The following is a 21,429-nucleotide window of genomic DNA, read 5'->3' as shown; positions in this document are numbered from 1 at the left end:
GTAAAGTTGTTAGCTTGTAACGATGTAATGTTAATAAATAAATTTATAAATCTCACAAAAAAAAAAATACACGAAGCGCGTCCTTCCGGCTCATAAGTTTTGGAACTCAGGATTGCGTTCGCGCTAACGTGACGAATTGTCAATAAAAAAAAAAAAATGCGGCTGCTTTCGACCGAAAAGTATGATTTTGTGTGTGTTGGGATAAGAACCGAATGCGAATTCTGCCATGCGCCTACATTATATGGGCGCCAACGGCCATACCATGTTGAGTACACCGGTTCTCGTCCGATCACCGAAGTTAAGCAACATCGGGCGTGGTTAGTACTTGGATGGGTGACCACCTGGGAACACCACGTGCTGTTGGCTCCCTTTCATTTACCTTTTTTTTTTATACCGCCCTCTTTCCATACCACCGTTCTGTTGTGACAAAGATTCTTGCTTAAGCATTTTAATCTACTGTAATGACCATAAGGTGCGAAATTGCAGTAAATATCTCAGTTTGAGGGAGAATGTGCTAACCAAGTTCGCCGGGAAGTCTTTGAAAACGACAAAACAGTACGAATCGGCAGATGTGTTCTGAAATACGTCAGCGCCTGTTGTTGTGTAGCGGTGTACAATTCCTACTTCGATATGTAATTATAAATTTATTCCTTAGTCGTCTCGTCTCGTCTCGTCATCTCCTGCAGACGTTTCTTGCGCTTGCGCTGTTATATGGGCCACGACCCGAGCGGCAGCGAGCGGCAGTCGAGCAAAGTCGGGACAAGTCGGGACGGGGACAGGGACAGGAATGGTGCGAATGCACTGCAAATTACGCAAACACCTCGTCTGAGGCGAGGCGAGGCGAGGCGAGGAAGCTCACATCGCCAGCAGTGGCGCCCTCCAACAACACTCTGCCACACCCCGCACAGGCCATACGCCGGTCGGCCGCGCGCCAGCCCTCCTGCGCTGGACACCAGGGACATGATGCATCTTCCGCAAGTGTCGAAGGCTGCACGCGCCAAGCGGATGACAGGAGGTGCAACGAGAAGCTGCGCGTCTCACACGCACGGCGGCGCGCCCGCTAATTCGGCAGTCGCTCTGCTAGCACGTCGGATTGCAGAAGGAAGTGCTTACAATTACAATTCTGTTCGTGTTTTATGTTGTAAAGTTGTTAGCTTGTAACGATGTAATGTTAATAAATAAATTTATAAATCTCACAAAAAAAAAAATACACGAAGCGCGTCCTTCCGGCTCATAAGTTTTGGAACTCAGGATTGCGTTCGCGCTAACGTGACGAATTGTCAATAAAAAAAAAAATGCGGCTGCTTTCGACCGAAAAGTATGATTTTGTGTGTGTTGGGATAAGAACCGAATGCGAATTCTGCCATGCGCCTACATTATATGGGCGCCAACGGCCATACCATGTTGAGTACACCGGTTCTCGTCCGATCACCGAAGTTAAGCAACATCGGGCGTGGTTAGTACTTGGATGGGTGACCACCTGGGAACACCACGTGCTGTTGGCTCCCTTTCATTTACCTTTTTTTTTTATACCGCCCTCTTTCCATACCACCGTTCTGTTGTGACAAAGATTCTTGCTTAAGCATTTTAATCTACTGTAATGACCATAAGGTGCGAAATTGCAGTAAATATCTCAGTTTGAGGGAGAATGTGCTAACCAAGTTCGCCGGGAAGTCTTTGAAAACGACAAAACAGTACGAATCGGCAGATGTGTTCTGAAATACGTCAGCGCCTGTTGTTGTGTAGCGGTGTACAATTCCTACTTCGATATGTAATTATAAATTTATTCCTTAGTCGTCTCGTCTCGTCTCGTCATCTCCTGCAGACGTTTCTTGCGCTTGCGCTGTTATATGGGCCACGACCCGAGCGGCAGCGAGCGGCAGTCGAGCAAAGTCGGGACAAGTCGGGACGGGGACAGGGACAGGAATGGTGCGAATGCACTGCAAATTACGCAAACACCTCGTCTGAGGCGAGGCGAGGCGAGGCGAGGAAGCTCACATCGCCAGCAGTGGCGCCCTCCAACAACACTCTGCCACACCCCGCACAGGCCATACGCCGGTCGGCCGCGCGCCAGCCCGGACGTGTGTTCGGCTCGTGCCTGCTGCCACCTTCGTGTGCTGCAGGCGGTGTCTTCGTCGCGTGTTTGGTGCTGCGCCTCGCAGCGTTCTCTCTTCTCTACTAGTTCCTGTAAGTTTATTGACGCTTTATTATGAATCGTGCTAACTCCGTACAGTGTGTTTTTGATAGGAACGCGGCTAGACCGTCTCCTTTTGATGTTCACGAATGGATATTTTCCGAATTGCGTATTCCCGAATCTGATTTGGTCGGCATTCAGCTCGATTTTATTCAAAACTCTGTCTTTTTGAAACTTCCGAACGCGGATTGTGTCGATAAGCTAGTTACTGCAAGTGGTGGCGTTAAGAAATTTAAGCACGTGGACGGTACTTTGTCTGATGTTTTGATACTGCCGGCAGGCTTCGGCATTCGAAATGTGAAGGTTTATAATGTTCCCTTTGAGTGCCCCAATGAGGCCATTGCTCGTAAACTTGGCGAATTTGGCACCGTTCTAAGTGTGGAGAATGATGTGTGGCCTGCAGGTTTTAGGTACCGGGTTTTGAGTGGTGTTCGGGCAGTACGTGTAGATTTAAAGAAACATATACCCTCGTATCTGATCATTGCTGGCACGCGAGCTTTCCTTAGCTATAGTGGGCAGCCGCAGACGTGCTCAGTGTGTGGCAAAACAGACCATTTGCGACAAACCTGCACTTTACGCAGGCCGGCACAGCTGCCGCGCGAAGCTGTTGACAACACTACGTATGCAAGCGCGTTGGTTGGACCCCCCTCAGTCGCCCCGACCGACCGACAGGCTTCTGCCGCTCCTGCGGCTGTGGCTGCTGTGTCCGATAATGTGACTCCGCCGACAGTAGTCGTGCCCCCGGTTGTGTCGGAACAAAGTTTACCTGCCGAACTCACCCCTCGCGAAGTCAGTATTGCTGATTTGCCAGCCGTAAGTGTTCCGGACGTGCCTGTTGGGGAGTCTTCGGAAATGTTGGTCGAGTCTCCCCGGCCGATTTCCGTCCCCGCCCCACCGACAGACAAGCGGAAATTGCAGTCACAACCGGGCCTGTCCACTTCTGGCGAGGCGGATGCTAGCAGCGCAGAAAGTGAGGTGTCCCAAGTTTCCACCCAGTCCGCCCCTGCCGATCCCAAACCAAAGCGTAGGCGGTCTAAGAAACGTTCGAAAACGGCGCCCACTGAGGGCGACGGCGTTTCCTTTGAACAGGCCGTTGAGGGACTAACGGATTCCTTGGTCCAAGAGCGTCGCGACGCACCTTTCGTGCACGGTCCACCTGTGTCGGTGCCCGCCACCCCCGCTTCCCGGGCCGTCCCGGATGCCCCACCTGTTCCTTCGGACACCATGCAGTGGTCTGAAGATGTGGAGGAGGATAATTTTTTCTAGTCTTGCTTAAGTTCAAGAGTCCACCCTGACGCGTGCCTTCCACCAGTTACGCGTCCTGACACTTAATGTCAATCGAATCCGCAGTGCCCGTAAAATTGACGCCCTTTTATACTTTTTGCAATCTGCTTGTTGTGATGTGATTTTCCTTCAAGAACTTACAGCTGACGTTGTCCCGCATCTTACTGCGTTTAATGTTATTCTTAATATTGATCCGGAAGTAGGCTTTGGTACGGCGATTTTAATCACGCCCGGTTTAGAGTATAACAACATAGCAATTTTACCGGATGGACGAGGGTTGGCGTGTGTCATCTGCGACATATTTTTTGTTAACGTGTATGCCCCCTCTGGAACTGACAATAAACGTCTGAGGAATACCTTTTTCGCTCATGATGTATGTCAGCTTTTCCATCGAAACCACCGTCGGATCATCTTCGGTGGCGATTTTAATTGTGTTTTGCGTGATGCCGACCAGGAGCCGACGGCGAATAAGTGTCTTGCACTGCAAAATTTAGTTGACATTTACAAATTTAAGGACACGTGGCTTCGTTTTAGTCCGACTGCTGCAGGTTTTACTTATTTTTATCCTACTGGGCATAGCAGATTGGACAGAATTTATATCTCGCCGGATCTTACTGCTTCCATCTTGCAGGCAGAAGTTGCTCCCGTCGCTTTTTCGGATCATTGTGGTTATTTGTGTGCTTTTAATGTCCCGTACGTTCGCCCGGAACGTACGCGCTCCTATTGGAAATTCAATGTTAGTGTTTTGGATGACGTCAGTCTTGTCGAACAGGTGCATTTGTTGTGGCGCCAACTTCTTCAGCGCCGCCCGCAGGCGAGTTCTACTGTCGATTGGTGGCTCCGTCACGCTAAACCGGCCATTCGTAGTTTGCTCATCAATTATTGTCGTGACAAGGCCCATTGGGACATGATGACGGTCGATTTTTATCGCGATTGTTTACGGGATTTAATTCCTCGGGTTACCGACCGCCCTGAGCTACTTCCCACGTTACGGAAGATTAAAGCGAAGATTTTAAACCATCTGTATCGCAAGGCACAGGGCTCTGTAGTCCGTAGCAGGCCTTTCGATCCTACGTTGAAGGAACCACTTTCCTTGTATCATTTACGACGAGCCCGTCTGCGGCGTGAAAAACTTTTATTTACGGACTGGATTACGCGTGACGGCCTAAAGACTTCCGATCGACGGGTGATTCGGGACGAAATTTACGATCACTATTCTCGCCTCTTTCAATTTCAACCTTTGAATGACGCCTCCTTGCAGACATTTTTACGTGATCTGCCTTCCATTTTAACGCCTCAGGATAGACTTCTTTTAAATGAGCGTTTTACAGCTGATGATGTTTCTGCCGCTATTAAGGCTAGCCCGAAGGGAAAAGCCCCTGGCAATGACGGAATTCCTGTCGAATTTTATGTTAAATTTTCCGGCCTTTTAACTGATATTTTCGTTGCCATGGTCAATGAAATCCATAACGGCCTCGATGTGCCGGACGAATTTTTAGAGGGGCTCATCGTCCTCGTCCCGAAAACAACTGGCACCCCAAGTGCGGTGACTTTACGGCCGATTACTTTATTAAACGCCGATTATAAAATCGTCGCGCGCTGCTTTTCACACCGTCTGCGGCCGGCGTTGAAGTCCGTCATTAGCCCATCCCAATCGTGTGCCGTACCTGGACGGAATATTTATGATGCTGTCCTCGCGTATCGTGAATGTATCGCTTATGCCGCATCCAGCCGTGGCGGCCGAGCTGCGATACTCTCCATTGATTTTCACAACGCGTTCGACAGAATCAGTCACGAGTACTTGCGGCGGGTTATGTCTAAGTTCGGGTTTGGTTTACAATTCACGAATGTGATATCCAACCTTTTGAAATCGGCTACTTCCCGAATCCTTTTTCATGGTCAGGCCAGTGATGTCCTCAGGCTGAACAGGTCCGTCCGCCAAGGGTGCCCACTTTCCATGGGCTTATTCGTCTTAGCCTTGGATCCTCTACTCCGCAAAATAACGGCTGTTTGCCACGGTGTCCCGTTTGGTGCGGGTTCGCTTGTCTGTCGGGCGTATGCTGATGATTTGGGGGTTTTTATCCAACGCCCCGACGATATTGATGCGCTCCGTCTCCTCCTTCAACAGTTTGAAACGGCATCGGGTGCGGTTGTCAACCCCCGTAAATCCATCTTACTGCCGCTTACTGTGACCATGAGAGATGTCCGTCGTGATTGGTATACCGTACAGTTGCGACATAAGATTCTCGGGATCCAGATGACTCCAAATGTACAACGAATGACGGTGTTAAATTGGCGCGCGGTGTTATATTCTGTTCGGGCGGCGACTCAGGCTGCCGCCAAACGAAATTTATCATTGCTGGAGAGGGTTTCGGTTGTTAATACCCAGATGTTGGCCAAGGCCTGGTACTTGGCTCAAGTTTTGCCGGTGCCGAAGGAGATCGAACGGGCTATCAAGCATGCTGTCTCTTGGCTGGTCTGGCGAGGCGAAATCTTTAAAGTCGCCTACAATATTTGTGTGCTCCCGCCGGACAGAGGCGGCCTAGGTATGGTCGATTTTCCTTCCAAGTGTGCTGCTCTTTTGCTCCACCGGACCAACTGTGTGATTGCCACTGCTGGGCAGTGCCCCACGTCTGCACTCTTCGACCTTTACCGCCCAGCTTCTCTCCGCGCGCCTGTCTCTGTCCAGGCTATCCCGTATCAATTGAATTTCGTTCGCCAGTATTTCCTCCACACAAGCTATCTGATAGGTGACGACCGACGCCGGGGTAACGTCCGCGCGATCGCAGAGGCCCTCCGTGGAACTCCGCCGACTAACAAATGGGAGTTGCGGCTGCCGCAATACGATTGGCGGACGGTGTGGTCCAATATCTCCAGTCCATTGTTGACATCCGATGTTCGGGACACCTGGTATAAAGTTGTGAATCGCACCGTTGCCACGAATGCGAAACTCCACGCGATCAATCTCCTCCCGAGTGGCCTCTGTGGGCGGTGCGCGGCTGAAGTCACGATCGAACACCGATTTGTGTGCCCCCAATTTAAAGAGGTGTGGGATGCCACCTGTGCGATGTTGGCGTTGATTAATAGGACTACCCCGCGTGCCGTGCAGCCCTTGTATATCTTGGTTCCCGACTGGCGGCCGTATCCTGCCACCAAGAGAAACGCTACCGTGTGGATTGCCGCACATGCCGCACATGCGATTTTCTCTCTCCGACTCACGGATCGCTTGCAGTTCTTGACATATCTTTGGGACTATTATGGACGGGAGAAACAGAATCCGAAGTGTGTTTCCCATTATGCCCGATTTTTAGATGTCGCTTTACGGACCGCCTTTGCCACTTTAAATATTTCTCTCCTGCCATGATTATGTACTTCCATTTCCACTGTACCTTTTGGCGGGACATGCGGAATGATGTATATGTATCTATTTTCTTGATGTCTGACAGTCAATTTGTCTCACCGGCTCGACTTTCCTCCCGCCATTGTGAACGGTTGTTCTTAGGATTCTCCCTATTAGTCTTCTCTCCTGGATTTGACGTTTGTTCCCTATTGCTGACACTTACTTCATTTTTGTGACTATTTCTGGACCGTCGTTGACTTGTCCCTGAACTTTGGAACGGTGCTTCCAGATATTTTGTGTTTGTAATGGTTGCCTTCTGGGCACGGAAATCAAGCTTATCAAGCTTCTCGAGACGACGAAATATGTTTGCTGCTGCCGGAATTGCGTCGACTTCGCCCTTCCCGTGCGCCAGACATATTTGGCAATGTTTAGTGTGGTTGTTTTTTTGAGAGTCCCTTTCTTTGCTTTTCTCTGGCGGCGGTGGGCTACCGCTGCCGACTTGTGGTCATTGTCCTCCGAGCATGGTTTTTATTTGTGTTTCGCGTCTTCGTGACTCCTTCCTTACATTCCGTTATTCCACGTTTCTCGGGTTGGGAGGGCGCCGGAGGCACTGTGGCCAGGCCTCAGATTGCGACCCCTGCCTGCTTTGCCTCCGTAGCCACCCTGGCCTGATCTTCCAAGAAAGTAAAAATAAAAAAAAAAAAAACAAAAAAAATATATATATATATATATATATATAAATGCTCTGTCACACATTATTAAAGGGCGTACTACACACCCCTAAAAAAAAAAAAAAAAAAAAAAAAAAAAAAAAAAAGTTCTCGTCCGATCACCGAAGTTAAGCAACATCGGGCGTGGTTAGTACTTGGATGGGTGACCACCTGGGAACACCACGTGCTGTTGGCTCCCTTTCATTTACCTTTTTTTTTTATACCGCCCTCTTTCCATACCACCGTTCTGTTGTGACAAAGATTCTTGCTTAAGCATTTTAATCTACTGTAATGACCATAAGGTGCGAAATTGCAGTAAATATCTCAGTTTGAGGGAGAATGTGCTAACCAAGTTCGCCGGGAAGTCTTTGAAAACGACAAAACAGTACGAATCGGCAGATGTGTTCTGAAATACGTCAGCGCCTGTTGTTGTGTAGCGGTGTACAATTCCTACTTCGATATGTAATTATAAATTTATTCCTTAGTCGTCTCGTCTCGTCTCGTCATCTCCTGCAGACGTTTCTTGCGCTTGCGCTGTTATATGGGCCACGACCCGAGCGGCAGCGAGCGGCAGTCGAGCAAAGTCGGGACAAGTCGGGACGGGGACAGGGACAGGAATGGTGCGAATGCACTGCAAATTACGCAAACACCTCGTCTGAGGCGAGGCGAGGCGAGGCGAGGAAGCTCACATCGCCAGCAGTGGCGCCCTCCAACAACACTCTGCCACACCCCGCACAGGCCATACGCCGGTCGGCCGCGCGCCAGCCCTCCTGCGCTGGACACCAGGGACATGATGCATCTTCCGCAAGTGTCGAAGGCTGCACGCGCCAAGCGGATGACAGGAGGTGCAACGAGAAGCTGCGCGTCTCACACGCACGGCGGCGCGCCCGCTAATTCGGCAGTCGCTCTGCTAGCACGTCGGATTGCAGAAGGAAGTGCTTACAATTACAATTCTGTTCGTGTTTTATGTTGTAAAGTTGTTAGCTTGTAACGATGTAATGTTAATAAATAAATTTATAAATCTCACAAAAAAAAAAATACACGAAGCGCGTCCTTCCGGCTCATAAGTTTTGGAACTCAGGATTGCGTTCGCGCTAACGTGACGAATTGTCAATAAAAAAAAAAATGCGGCTGCTTTCGACCGAAAAGTATGATTTTGTGTGTGTTGGGATAAGAACCGAATGCGAATTCTGCCATGCGCCTACATTATATGGGCGCCAACGGCCATACCATGTTGAGTACACCGGTTCTCGTCCGATCACCGAAGTTAAGCAACATCGGGCGTGGTTAGTACTTGGATGGGTGACCACCTGGGAACACCACGTGCTGTTGGCTCCCTTTCATTTACCTTTTTTTTTTATACCGCCCTCTTTCCATACCACCGTTCTGTTGTGACAAAGATTCTTGCTTAAGCATTTTAATCTACTGTAATGACCATAAGGTGCGAAATTGCAGTAAATATCTCAGTTTGAGGGAGAATGTGCTAACCAAGTTCGCCGGGAAGTCTTTGAAAACGACAAAACAGTACGAATCGGCAGATGTGTTCTGAAATACGTCAGCGCCTGTTGTTGTGTAGCGGTGTACAATTCCTACTTCGATATGTAATTATAAATTTATTCCTTAGTCGTCTCGTCTCGTCTCGTCATCTCCTGCAGACGTTTCTTGCGCTTGCGCTGTTATATGGGCCACGACCCGAGCGGCAGCGAGCGGCAGTCGAGCAAAGTCGGACAAGTCGGGACGGGGACAGGGACAGGAATGGTGCGAATGCACTGCAAATTACGCAAACACCTCGTCTGAGGCGAGGCGAGGCGAGGCGAGGAAGCTCACATCGCCAGCAGTGGCGCCCTCCAACAACACTCTGCCACACCCCGCACAGGCCATACGCCGGTCGGCCGCGCGCCAGCCCTCCTGCGCTGGACACCAGGGACATGATGCATCTTCCGCGAGTGTCGAAGGCTGCACGCGCCAAGCGGATGACAGGAGGTGCAACGAGAAGCTGCGCGTCTCACACGCACGGCGGCGCGCCCGCTAATTCGGCAGTCGCTCTGCTAGCACGTCGGATTGCAGAAGGAAGTGCTTACAATTACAATTCTGTTCGTGTTTTATGTTGTAAAGTTGTTAGCTTGTAACGATGTAATGTTAATAAATAAATTTATAAATCTCACAAAAAAAAAAATACACGAAGCGCGTCCTTCCGGCTCATAAGTTTTGGAACTCAGGATTGCGTTCGCGCTAACGTGACGAATTGTCAATAAAAAAAAAAAAATGCGGCTGCTTTCGACCGAAAAGTATGATTTTGTGTGTGTTGGGATAAGAACCGAATGCGAATTCTGCCATGCGCCTACATTATATGGGCGCCAACGGCCATACCATGTTGAGTACACCGGTTCTCGTCCGATCACCGAAGTTAAGCAACATCGGGCGTGGTTAGTACTTGGATGGGTGACCACCTGGGAACACCACGTGCTGTTGGCTCCCTTTCATTTACCTTTTTTTTTTATACCGCCCTCTTTCCATACCACCGTTCTGTTGTGACAAAGATTCTTGCTTAAGCATTTTAATCTACTGTAATGACCATAAGGTGCGAAATTGCAGTAAATATCTCAGTTTGAGGGAGAATGTGCTAACCAAGTTCGCCGGGAAGTCTTTGAAAACGACAAAACAGTACGAATCGGCAGATGTGTTCTGAAATACGTCAGCGCCTGTTGTTGTGTAGCGGTGTACAATTCCTACTTCGATATGTAATTATAAATTTATTCCTTAGTCGTCTCGTCTCGTCTCGTCATCTCCTGCAGACGTTTCTTGCGCTTGCGCTGTTATATGGGCCACGACCCGAGCGGCAGCGAGCGGCAGTCGAGCAAAGTCGGGACAAGTCGGGACGGGGACAGGGACAGGAATGGTGCGAATGCACTGCAAATTACGCAAACACCTCGTCTGAGGCGAGGCGAGGCGAGGCGAGGAAGCTCACATCGCCAGCAGTGGCGCCCTCCAACAACACTCTGCCACACCCCGCACAGGCCATACGCCGGTCGGCCGCGCGCCAGCCCTCCTGCGCTGGACACCAGGGACATGATGCATCTTCCGCGAGTGTCGAAGGCTGCACGCGCCAAGCGGATGACAGGAGGTGCAACGAGAAGCTGCGCGTCTCACACGCACGGCGGCGCGCCCGCTAATTCGGCAGTCGCTCTGCTAGCACGTCGGATTGCAGAAGGAAGTGCTTACAATTACAATTCTGTTCGTGTTTTATGTTGTAAAGTTGTTAGCTTGTAACGATGTAATGTTAATAAATAAATTTATAAATCTCACAAAAAAAAAAATACACGAAGCGCGTCCTTCCGGCTCATAAGTTTTGGAACTCAGGATTGCGTTCGCGCTAACGTGACGAATTGTCAATAAAAAAAAAAAATGCGGCTGCTTTCGACCGAAAAGTATGATTTTGTGTGTGTTGGGATAAGAACCGAATGCGAATTCTGCCATGCGCCTACATTATATGGGCGCCAACGGCCATACCATGTTGAGTACACCGGTTCTCGTCCGATCACCGAAGTTAAGCAACATCGGGCGTGGTTAGTACTTGGATGGGTGACCACCTGGGAACACCACGTGCTGTTGGCTCCCTTTCATTTACCTTTTTTTTTTATACCGCCCTCTTTCCATACCACCGTTCTGTTGTGACAAAGATTCTTGCTTAAGCATTTTAATCTACTGTAATGACCATAAGGTGCGAAATTGCAGTAAATATCTCAGTTTGAGGGAGAATGTGCTAACCAAGTTCGCCGGGAAGTCTTTGAAAACGACAAAACAGTACGAATCGGCAGATGTGTTCTGAAATACGTCAGCGCCTGTTGTTGTGTAGCGGTGTACAATTCCTACTTCGATATGTAATTATAAATTTATTCCTTAGTCGTCTCGTCTCGTCTCGTCATCTCCTGCAGACGTTTCTTGCGCTTGCGCTGTTATATGGGCCACGACCCGAGCGGCAGCGAGCGGCAGTCGAGCAAAGTCGGGACAAGTCGGGACGGGGACAGGGACAGGAATGGTGCGAATGCACTGCAAATTACGCAAACACCTCGTCTGAGGCGAGGCGAGGCGAGGCGAGGAAGCTCACATCGCCAGCAGTGGCGCCCTCCAACAACACTCTGCCACACCCCGCACAGGCCATACGCCGGTCGGCCGCGCGCCAGCCCTCCTGCGCTGGACACCAGGGACATGATGCATCTTCCGCGAGTGTCGAAGGCTGCACGCGCCAAGCGGATGACAGGAGGTGCAACGAGAAGCTGCGCGTCTCACACGCACGGCGGCGCGCCCGCTAATTCGGCAGTCGCTCTGCTAGCACGTCGGATTGCAGAAGGAAGTGCTTACAATTACAATTCTGTTCGTGTTTTATGTTGTAAAGTTGTTAGCTTGTAACGATGTAATGTTAATAAATAAATTTATAAATCTCACAAAAAAAAAAATACACGAAGCGCGTCCTTCCGGCTCATAAGTTTTGGAACTCAGGATTGCGTTCGCGCTAACGTGACGAATTGTCAATAAAAAAAAAAAATGCGGCTGCTTTCGACCGAAAAGTATGATTTTGTGTGTGTTGGGATAAGAACCGAATGCGAATTCTGCCATGCGCCTACATTATATGGGCGCCAACGGCCATACCATGTTGAGTACACCGGTTCTCGTCCGATCACCGAAGTTAAGCAACATCGGGCGTGGTTAGTACTTGGATGGGTGACCACCTGGGAACACCACGTGCTGTTGGCTCCCTTTCATTTACCTTTTTTTTTTATACCGCCCTCTTTCCATACCACCGTTCTGTTGTGACAAAGATTCTTGCTTAAGCATTTTAATCTACTGTAATGACCATAAGGTGCGAAATTGCAGTAAATATCTCAGTTTGAGGGAGAATGTGCTAACCAAGTTCGCCGGGAAGTCTTTGAAAACGACAAAACAGTACGAATCGGCAGATGTGTTCTGAAATACGTCAGCGCCTGTTGTTGTGTAGCGGTGTACAATTCCTACTTCGATATGTAATTATAAATTTATTCCTTAGTCGTCTCGTCTCGTCTCGTCATCTCCTGCAGACGTTTCTTGCGCTTGCGCTGTTATATGGGCCACGACCCGAGCGGCAGCGAGCGGCAGTCGAGCAAAGTCGGGACAAGTCGGGACGGGGACAGGGACAGGAATGGTGCGAATGCACTGCAAATTACGCAAACACCTCGTCTGAGGCGAGGCGAGGCGAGGCGAGGAAGCTCACATCGCCAGCAGTGGCGCCCTCCAACAACACTCTGCCACACCCCGCACAGGCCATACGCCGGTCGGCCGCGCGCCAGCCCTCCTGCGCTGGACACCAGGGACATGATGCATCTTCCGCAAGTGTCGAAGGCTGCACGCGCCAAGCGGATGACAGGAGGTGCAACGAGAAGCTGCGCGTCTCACACGCACGGCGGCGCGCCCGCTAATTCGGCAGTCGCTCTGCTAGCACGTCGGATTGCAGAAGGAAGTGCTTACAATTACAATTCTGTTCGTGTTTTATGTTGTAAAGTTGTTAGCTTGTAACGATGTAATGTTAATAAATAAATTTATAAATCTCACAAAAAAAAAATACACGAAGCGCGTCCTTCCGGCTCATAAGTTTTGGAACTCAGGATTGCGTTCGCGCTAACGTGACGAATTGTCAATAAAAAAAAAAATGCGGCTGCTTTCGACCGAAAAGTATGATTTTGTGTGTGTTGGGATAAGAACCGAATGCGAATTCTGCCATGCGCCTACATTATATGGGCGCCAACGGCCATACCATGTTGAGTACACCGGTTCTCGTCCGATCACCGAAGTTAAGCAACATCGGGCGTGGTTAGTACTTGGATGGGTGACCACCTGGGAACACCACGTGCTGTTGGCTCCCTTTCATTTACCTTTTTTTTTTATACCGCCCTCTTTCCATACCACCGTTCTGTTGTGACAAAGATTCTTGCTTAAGCATTTTAATCTACTGTAATGACCATAAGGTGCGAAATTGCAGTAAATATCTCAGTTTGAGGGAGAATGTGCTAACCAAGTTCGCCGGGAAGTCTTTGAAAACGACAAAACAGTACGAATCGGCAGATGTGTTCTGAAATACGTCAGCGCCTGTTGTTGTGTAGCGGTGTACAATTCCTACTTCGATATGTAATTATAAATTTATTCCTTAGTCGTCTCGTCTCGTCTCGTCATCTCCTGCAGACGTTTCTTGCGCTTGCGCTGTTATATGGGCCACGACCCGAGCGGCAGCGAGCGGCAGTCGAGCAAAGTCGGGACAAGTCGGGACGGGGACAGGGACAGGAATGGTGCGAATGCACTGCAAATTACGCAAACACCTCGTCTGAGGCGAGGCGAGGCGAGGCGAGGAAGCTCACATCGCCAGCAGTGGCGCCCTCCAACAACACTCTGCCACACCCCGCACAGGCCATACGCCGGTCGGCCGCGCGCCAGCCCTCCTGCGCTGGACACCAGGGACATGATGCATCTTCCGCGAGTGTCGAAGGCTGCACGCGCCAAGCGGATGACAGGAGGTGCAACGAGAAGCTGCGCGTCTCACACGCACGGCGGCGCGCCCGCTAATTCGGCAGTCGCTCTGCTAGCACGTCGGATTGCAGAAGGAAGTGCTTACAATTACAATTCTGTTCGTGTTTTATGTTGTAAAGTTGTTAGCTTGTAACGATGTAATGTTAATAAATAAATTTATAAATCTCACAAAAAAAAAAATACACGAAGCGCGTCCTTCCGGCTCATAAGTTTTGGAACTCAGGATTGCGTTCGCGCTAACGTGACGAATTGTCAATAAAAAAAAAAAATGCGGCTGCTTTCGACCGAAAAGTATGATTTTGTGTGTGTTGGGATAAGAACCGAATGCGAATTCTGCCATGCGCCTACATTATATGGGCGCCAACGGCCATACCATGTTGAGTACACCGGTTCTCGTCCGATCACCGAAGTTAAGCAACATCGGGCGTGGTTAGTACTTGGATGGGTGACCACCTGGGAACACCACGTGCTGTTGGCTCCCTTTCATTTACCTTTTTTTTTTATACCGCCCTCTTTCCATACCACCGTTCTGTTGTGACAAAGATTCTTGCTTAAGCATTTTAATCTACTGTAATGACCATAAGGTGCGAAATTGCAGTAAATATCTCAGTTTGAGGGAGAATGTGCTAACCAAGTTCGCCGGGAAGTCTTTGAAAACGACAAAACAGTACGAATCGGCAGATGTGTTCTGAAATACGTCAGCGCCTGTTGTTGTGTAGCGGTGTACAATTCCTACTTCGATATGTAATTATAAATTTATTCCTTAGTCGTCTCGTCTCGTCTCGTCATCTCCTGCAGACGTTTCTTGCGCTTGCGCTGTTATATGGGCCACGACCCGAGCGGCAGCGAGCGGCAGTCGAGCAAAGTCGGGACAAGTCGGGACGGGGACAGGGACAGGAATGGTGCGAATGCACTGCAAATTACGCAAACACCTCGTCTGAGGCGAGGCGAGGCGAGGCGAGGAAGCTCACATCGCCAGCAGTGGCGCCCTCCAACAACACTCTGCCACACCCCGCACAGGCCATACGCCGGTCGGCCGCGCGCCAGCCCTCCTGCGCTGGACACCAGGGACATGATGCATCTTCCGCAAGTGTCGAAGGCTGCACGCGCCAAGCGGATGACAGGAGGTGCAACGAGAAGCTGCGCGTCTCACACGCACGGCGGCGCGCCCGCTAATTCGGCAGTCGCTCTGCTAGCACGTCGGATTGCAGAAGGAAGTGCTTACAATTACAATTCTGTTCGTGTTTTATGTTGTAAAGTTGTTAGCTTGTAACGATGTAATGTTAATAAATAAATTTATAAATCTCACAAAAAAAAAATACACGAAGCGCGTCCTTCCGGCTCATAAGTTTTGGAACTCAGGATTGCGTTCGCGCTAACGTGACGAATTGTCAATAAAAAAAAAAATGCGGCTGCTTTCGACCGAAAAGTATGATTTTGTGTGTGTTGGGATAAGAACCGAATGCGAATTCTGCCATGCGCCTACATTATATGGGCGCCAACGGCCATACCATGTTGAGTACACCGGTTCTCGTCCGATCACCGAAGTTAAGCAACATCGGGCGTGGTTAGTACTTGGATGGGTGACCACCTGGGAACACCACGTGCTGTTGGCTCCCTTTCATTTACCTTTTTTTTTTATACCGCCCTCTTTCCATACCACCGTTCTGTTGTGACAAAGATTCTTGCTTAAGCATTTTAATCTACTGTAATGACCATAAGGTGCGAAATTGCAGTAAATATCTCAGTTTGAGGGAGAATGTGCTAACCAAGTTCGCCGGGAAGTCTTTGAAAACGACAAAACAGTACGAATCGGCAGATGTGTTCTGAAATACGTCAGCGCCTGTTGTTGTGTAGCGGTGTACAATTCCTACTTCGATATGTAATTATAAATTTATTCCTTAGTCGTCTCGTCTCGTCTCGTCATCTCCTGCAGACGTTTCTTGCGCTTGCGCTGTTATATGGGCCACGACCCGAGCGGCAGCGAGCGGCAGTCGAGCAAAGTCGGGACAAGTCGGGACGGGGACAGGGACAGGAATGGTGCGAATGCACTGCAAATTACGCAAACACCTCGTCTGAGGCGAGGCGAGGCGAGGCGAGGAAGCTCACATCGCCAGCAGTGGCGCCCTCCAACAACACTCTGCCACACCCCGCACAGGCCATACGCCGGTCGGCCGCGCGCCAGCCCTCCTGCGCTGGACACCAGGGACATGATGCATCTTCCGCGAGTGTCGAAGGCTGCACGCGCCAAGCGGATGACAGGAGGTGCAACGAGAAGCTGCGCGTCTCACACGCACGGCGGCGCGCCCGCTAATTCGGCAGTCGCTCTGCTAGCACGTCGGATTGCAGAAGGAAGTGCTTACAATTACAATTCTGTTCGTGTTTTATGTTGTAAAGTTGTTAGCTTGTAACGATGTAATGTTAATAAATAAATTTATAAATCTCACAAAAAAAAAAATACACGAAGCGCGTCCTTCCGGCTCATAAGTTTTGGAACTCAGGATTGCGTTCGCGCTAACGTGACGAATTGTCAATAAAAAAAAAAAATGCGGCTGCTTTCGACCGAAAAGTATGATTTTGTGTGTGTTGGGATAAGAACCGAATGCGAATTCTGCCATGCGCCTACATTATATGGGCGCCAACGGCCATACCATGTTGAGTACACCGGTTCTCGTCCGATCACCGAAGTTAAGCAACATCGGGCGTGGTTAGTACTTGGATGGGTGACCACCTGGGAACACCACGTGCTGTTGGCTCCCTTTCATTTACCTTTTTTTTTTATACCGCCCTCTTTCCATACCACCGTTCTGTTGTGACAAAGATTCTTGCTTAAGCATTTTAATCTACTGTAATGACCATAAGGTGCGAAATTGCAGTAAATATCTCAGTTTGAGGGAGAATGTGCTAACCAAGTTCGCCGGGAAGTCTTTGAAAACGACAAAACAGTACGAATCGGCAGATGTGTTCTGAAATACGTCAGCGCCTGTTGTTGTGTAGCGGTGTACAATTCCTACTTCGATATGTAATTATAAATTTATTCCTTAGTCGTCTCGTCTCGTCTCGTCATCTCCTGCAGACGTTTCTTGCGCTTGCGCTGTTATATGGGCCACGACCCGAGCGGCAGCGAGCGGCAGTCGAGCAAAGTCGGGACAAGTCGGGACGGGGACAGGGACAGGAATGGTGCGAATGCACTGCAAATTACGCAAACACCTCGTCTGAGGCGAGGCGAGGCGAGGCGAGGAAGCTCACATCGCCAGCAGTGGCGCCCTCCAACAACACTCTGCCACACCCCGCACAGGCCATACGCCCGGTCGGCCGCGCGCCAGCCCTCCTGCGCTGGACACCAGGGACATGATGCATCTTCCGCGAGTGTCGAAGGCTGCACGCGCCAAGCGGATGACAGGAGGTGCAACGAGAAGCTGCGCGTCTCACACGCACGGCGGCGCGCCCGCTAATTCGGCAGTCGCTCTGCTAGCACGTCGGATTGCAGAAGGAAGTGCTTACAATTACAATTCTGTTCGTGTTTTATGTTGTAAAGTTGTTAGCTTGTAACGATGTAATGTTAATAAATAAATTTATAAATCTCACAAAAAAAAAAATACACGAAGCGCGTCCTTCCGGCTCATAAGTTTTGGAACTCAGGATTGCGTTCGCGCTAACGTGACGAATTGTCAATAAAAAAAAAAATGCGGCTGCTTTCGACCGAAAAGTATGATTTTGTGTGTGTTGGGATAAGAACCGAATGCGAATTCTGCCATGCGCCTACATTATATGGGCGCCAACGGCCATACCATGTTGAGTACACCGGTTCTCGTCCGATCACCGAAGTTAAGCAACATCGGGCGTGGTTAGTACTTGGATGGGTGACCACCTGGGAACACCACGTGCTGTTGGCTCCCTTTCATTACCTTTTTTTTTATACCGCCCTCTTTCCATACCACCGTTCTGTTGTGACAAAGATTCTTGCTTAAGCATTTTAATCTACTGTAATGACCATAAGGTGCGAAATTGCAGTAAATATCTCAGTTTGAGGGAGAATGTGCTAACCAAGTTCGCCGGGAAGTCTTGAAAACGACAAAACAGTACGAATCGGCAGATGTGTTCTGAAATACGTCAGCGCCTGTTGTTGTGTAGCGGTGTACAATTCCTACTTCGATATGTAATTATAAATTTATTCCTTAGTCGTCTCGTCTCGTCTCGTCATCTCCTGCAGACGTTTCTTGCGCTTGCGCTGTTATATGGGCCACGACCCGAGCGGCAGCGAGCGGCAGTCGAGCAAAGTCGGGACAAGTCGGGACGGGGACAGGGACAGGAATGGTGCGAATGCACTGCAAATTACGCAAACACCTCGTCTGAGGCGAGGCGAGGCGAGGCGAGGAAGCTCACATCGCCAGCAGTGGCGCCCTCCAACAACACTCTGCCACACCCCGCACAGGCCATACGCCGGTCGGCCGCGCGCCAGCCCTCCTGCGCTGGACACCAGGGACATGATGCATCTTCCGCGAGTGTCGAAGGCTGCACGCGCCAAGCGGATGACAGGAGGTGCAACGAGAAGCTGCGCGTCTCACACGCACGGCGGCGCGCCCGCTAATTCGGCAGTCGCTCTGCTAGCACGTCGGATTGCAGAAGGAAGTGCTTACAATTACAATTCTGTTCGTGTTTTATGTTGTAAAGTTGTTAGCTTGTAACGATGTAATGTTAATAAATAAATTTATAAATCTCACAAAAAAAAAATACACGAAGCGCGTCCTTCCGGCTCATAAGTTTTGGAACTCAGGATTGCGTTCGCGCTAACGTGACGAATTGTCAATAAAAAAAAAAAATGCGGCTGCTTTCGACCGAAAAGTATGATTTTGTGTGTGTTGGGATAAGAACCGAATGCGAATTCTGCCATGCGCCTACATTATATGGGCGCCAACGGCCATACCATGTTGAGTACACCGGTTCTCGTCCGATCACCGAAGTTAAGCAACATCGGGCGTGGTTAGTACTTGGATGGGTGACCACCTGGGAACACCACGTGCTGTTGGCTCCCTTTCATTTACCTTTTTTTTTTATACCGCCCTCTTTCCATACCACCGTTCTGTTGTGACAAAGATTCTTGCTTAAGCATTTTAATCTACTGTAATGACCATAAGGTGCGAAATTGCAGTAAATATCTCAGTTTGAGGGAGAATGTGCTAACCAAGTTCGCCGGAAGTCTTTGAAAACGACAAACAGTACGAATCGGCAGATGTGTTCTGAAATACGTCAGCGCCTGTTGTTGTGTAGCGGTGTACAATTCCTACTTCGATATGTAATTATAAATTTATTCCTTAGTCGTCTCGTCTCGTCTCGTCATCTCCTGCAGACGTTTCTTGCGCTTGCGCTGTTATATGGGCCACGACCCGAGCGGCAGCGAGCGGCAGTCGAGCAAAGTCGGGACAAGTCGGGACGGGGACAGGGACAGGAATGGTGCGAATGCACTGCAAATTACGCAAACACCTCGTCTGAGGCGAGGCGAGGCGAGGCGAGGAAGCTCACATCGCCAGCAGTGGCGCCCTCCAACAACACTCTGCCACACCCCGCACAGGCCATACGCCGGTCGGCCGCGCGCCAGCCTCCTGCGCTGGACACCAGGGACATGATGCATCTTCCGCGAGTGTCGAAGGCTGCACGCGCCAAGCGGATGACAGGAGGTGCAACGAGAAGCTGCGCGTCTCACACGCACGGCGGCGCGCCCGCTAATTCGGCAGTCGCTCTGCTAGCACGTCGGATTGCAGAAGGAAGTGCTTACAATTACAATTCTGTTCGTGTTTTATGTTGTAAAGTTGTTAGCTTGTAACGATGTAATGTTAATAAATAAATTTATAAATCTCACAAAAAAAAAAAAATACACGAAGCGCGTCCTTCCGGCTCATAAGTTTTGGAACTCAGGATTGCGTTCGCGCTAACGTGACGAATTGTCAATAAAAAAAAAAAATGCGGCTGCTTTCGACCGAAAAGTATGATTTTGTGTGTGTTGGGATAAGAACCGAATGCGAATTCTGCCATGCGCCTACATTATATGGGCGCCAACGGCCATACCATGTTGAGTACACCGGTTCTCGTCCGATCACCGAAGTTAAGCAACATCGGGGCGTGGTTAGTACTTGGATGGGTGACCACCTGGGAACACCACGTGCTGTTGGCTCCCTTTCATTTACCTTTTTTTTTTATACCGCCCTCTTTCCATACCACCGTTCTGTTGTGACAAAGATTCTTGCTTAAGCATTTTAATCTACTGTAATGACCATAAGGTGCGAAATTGCAGTAAATATCTCAGTTTGAGGGAGAATGTGCTAACCAAGTTCGCCGGGAAGTCTTTGAAAACGACAAAACAGTACGAATCGGCAGATGTGTTCTGAAATACGTCAGCGCCTGTTGTTGTGTAGCGGTGTACAATTCCTACTTCGATATGTAATTATAAATTTATTCCTTAGTCGTCTCGTCTCGTCTCGTCATCTCCTGCAGACGTTTCTTGCGCTTGCGCTGTTATATGGGCCACGACCCGAGCGGCAGCGAGCGGCAGTCGAGCAAAGTCGGGACAAGTCGGGACGGGGACAGGGACAGGAATGGTGCGAATGCACTGCAAATTACGCAAACACCTCGTCTGAGGCGAGGCGAGGCGAGGCGAGGAAGCTCACATCGCCAGCAGTGGCGCCCTCCAACAACACTCTGCCACACCCCGCACAGGCCATACGCCGGTCGGCCGCGCGCCAGCCCTCCTGCGCTGGACACCAGGGACATGATGCATCTTCCGCGAGTGTCGAAGGCTGCACGCGCCAAGCGGATGACAGGAGGTGCAACGAGAAGCTGCGCGTCTCACACGCACGGCGGCGCGCCCGCTAATTCGGCAGTCGCTCTGCTAGCACGTCGGATTGCAGAAGGAAGTGCTTACAATTACAATTCTGTTCGTGTTTTATGTTGTAAAGTTGTTAGCTTGTAACGATGTAATGTTAATAAATAAATTTATAAATCTCACAAAAAAAAAAATACACGAAGCGCGTCCTTCCGGCTCATAAGTTTTGGAACTCAGGATTGCGTTCGCGCTAACGTGACGAATTGTCAATAAAAAAAAAAATGCGGCTGCTTTCGACCGAAAAGTATGATTTTGTGTGTGTTGGGATAAGAACCGAATGCGAATTCTGCCATGCGCCTACATTATATGGGCGCCAACGGCCATACCATGTTGAGTACACCGGTTCTCGTCCGATCACCGAAGTTAAGCAACATCGGGCGTGGTTAGTACTTGGATGGGTGACCACCTGGGAACACCACGTGCTGTTGGCTCCCTTTCATTTACCTTTTTTTTTTATACCGCCCTC

At 49.8% G+C, this 21,429-nt stretch overlaps 14 non-coding genes across 14 annotated transcripts; all 14 read left to right on the top strand.

The window, feature by feature from the left end:
* The first annotated feature begins 247 nt into the window (after nt 1–247).
* On the top strand, nt 248–366 carry LOC126442906 (5S ribosomal RNA). The gene has a single exon (XR_007581731.1). It is a non-coding gene; the product is annotated as a 5S ribosomal RNA (ribosomal RNA).
* A 1,020-nt stretch (nt 367–1,386) lies between these two features.
* Nucleotides 1,387–1,505, top strand: LOC126442905 (5S ribosomal RNA). Its single transcript, XR_007581730.1, has one exon. It is a non-coding gene; the product is annotated as a 5S ribosomal RNA (ribosomal RNA).
* Nucleotides 1,506–8,744: 7,239 nt separating this feature from the next.
* LOC126442904 (5S ribosomal RNA) lies at nt 8,745–8,863 on the top strand. Its single transcript, XR_007581729.1, has one exon. It is a non-coding gene; the product is annotated as a 5S ribosomal RNA (ribosomal RNA).
* A 1,021-nt stretch (nt 8,864–9,884) lies between these two features.
* Nucleotides 9,885–10,003, top strand: LOC126442903 (5S ribosomal RNA). Its single transcript, XR_007581728.1, has one exon. It is a non-coding gene; the product is annotated as a 5S ribosomal RNA (ribosomal RNA).
* Nucleotides 10,004–11,024: 1,021 nt separating this feature from the next.
* On the top strand, nt 11,025–11,143 carry LOC126442896 (5S ribosomal RNA). The gene has a single exon (XR_007581722.1). It is a non-coding gene; the product is annotated as a 5S ribosomal RNA (ribosomal RNA).
* Nucleotides 11,144–12,164: 1,021 nt separating this feature from the next.
* Nucleotides 12,165–12,283, top strand: LOC126442884 (5S ribosomal RNA). The gene has a single exon (XR_007581711.1). It is a non-coding gene; the product is annotated as a 5S ribosomal RNA (ribosomal RNA).
* A 1,019-nt stretch (nt 12,284–13,302) lies between these two features.
* Nucleotides 13,303–13,421, top strand: LOC126442872 (5S ribosomal RNA). The gene has a single exon (XR_007581700.1). It is a non-coding gene; the product is annotated as a 5S ribosomal RNA (ribosomal RNA).
* Nucleotides 13,422–14,442: 1,021 nt separating this feature from the next.
* Nucleotides 14,443–14,561, top strand: LOC126442860 (5S ribosomal RNA). Its single transcript, XR_007581689.1, has one exon. It is a non-coding gene; the product is annotated as a 5S ribosomal RNA (ribosomal RNA).
* A 1,019-nt stretch (nt 14,562–15,580) lies between these two features.
* Nucleotides 15,581–15,699, top strand: LOC126442946 (5S ribosomal RNA). Its single transcript, XR_007581767.1, has one exon. It is a non-coding gene; the product is annotated as a 5S ribosomal RNA (ribosomal RNA).
* Nucleotides 15,700–16,720: 1,021 nt separating this feature from the next.
* LOC126442934 (5S ribosomal RNA) lies at nt 16,721–16,839 on the top strand. Its single transcript, XR_007581756.1, has one exon. It is a non-coding gene; the product is annotated as a 5S ribosomal RNA (ribosomal RNA).
* Nucleotides 16,840–17,860: 1,021 nt separating this feature from the next.
* LOC126442922 (5S ribosomal RNA) lies at nt 17,861–17,979 on the top strand. Its single transcript, XR_007581745.1, has one exon. It is a non-coding gene; the product is annotated as a 5S ribosomal RNA (ribosomal RNA).
* A 1,017-nt stretch (nt 17,980–18,996) lies between these two features.
* Nucleotides 18,997–19,115, top strand: LOC126442909 (5S ribosomal RNA). Its single transcript, XR_007581734.1, has one exon. It is a non-coding gene; the product is annotated as a 5S ribosomal RNA (ribosomal RNA).
* Nucleotides 19,116–20,135: 1,020 nt separating this feature from the next.
* LOC126442902 (5S ribosomal RNA) lies at nt 20,136–20,255 on the top strand. The gene has a single exon (XR_007581727.1). It is a non-coding gene; the product is annotated as a 5S ribosomal RNA (ribosomal RNA).
* A 1,020-nt stretch (nt 20,256–21,275) lies between these two features.
* LOC126442853 (5S ribosomal RNA) lies at nt 21,276–21,394 on the top strand. The gene has a single exon (XR_007581683.1). It is a non-coding gene; the product is annotated as a 5S ribosomal RNA (ribosomal RNA).
* The last annotated feature ends 35 nt before the right edge of the window (nt 21,395–21,429 follow it).

The sequence above is a fragment of the Schistocerca serialis genome, unplaced genomic scaffold (assembly GCF_023864345.2).
Source record: "Schistocerca serialis cubense isolate TAMUIC-IGC-003099 unplaced genomic scaffold, iqSchSeri2.2 HiC_scaffold_1413, whole genome shotgun sequence".
Classification (NCBI taxonomy): Eukaryota; Metazoa; Arthropoda; class Insecta; order Orthoptera; family Acrididae; genus Schistocerca; species Schistocerca serialis.
The sequence above is the reverse complement of the archived record's forward strand: the minus strand, read 5'-3'. Positions and strand labels throughout refer to the sequence as shown.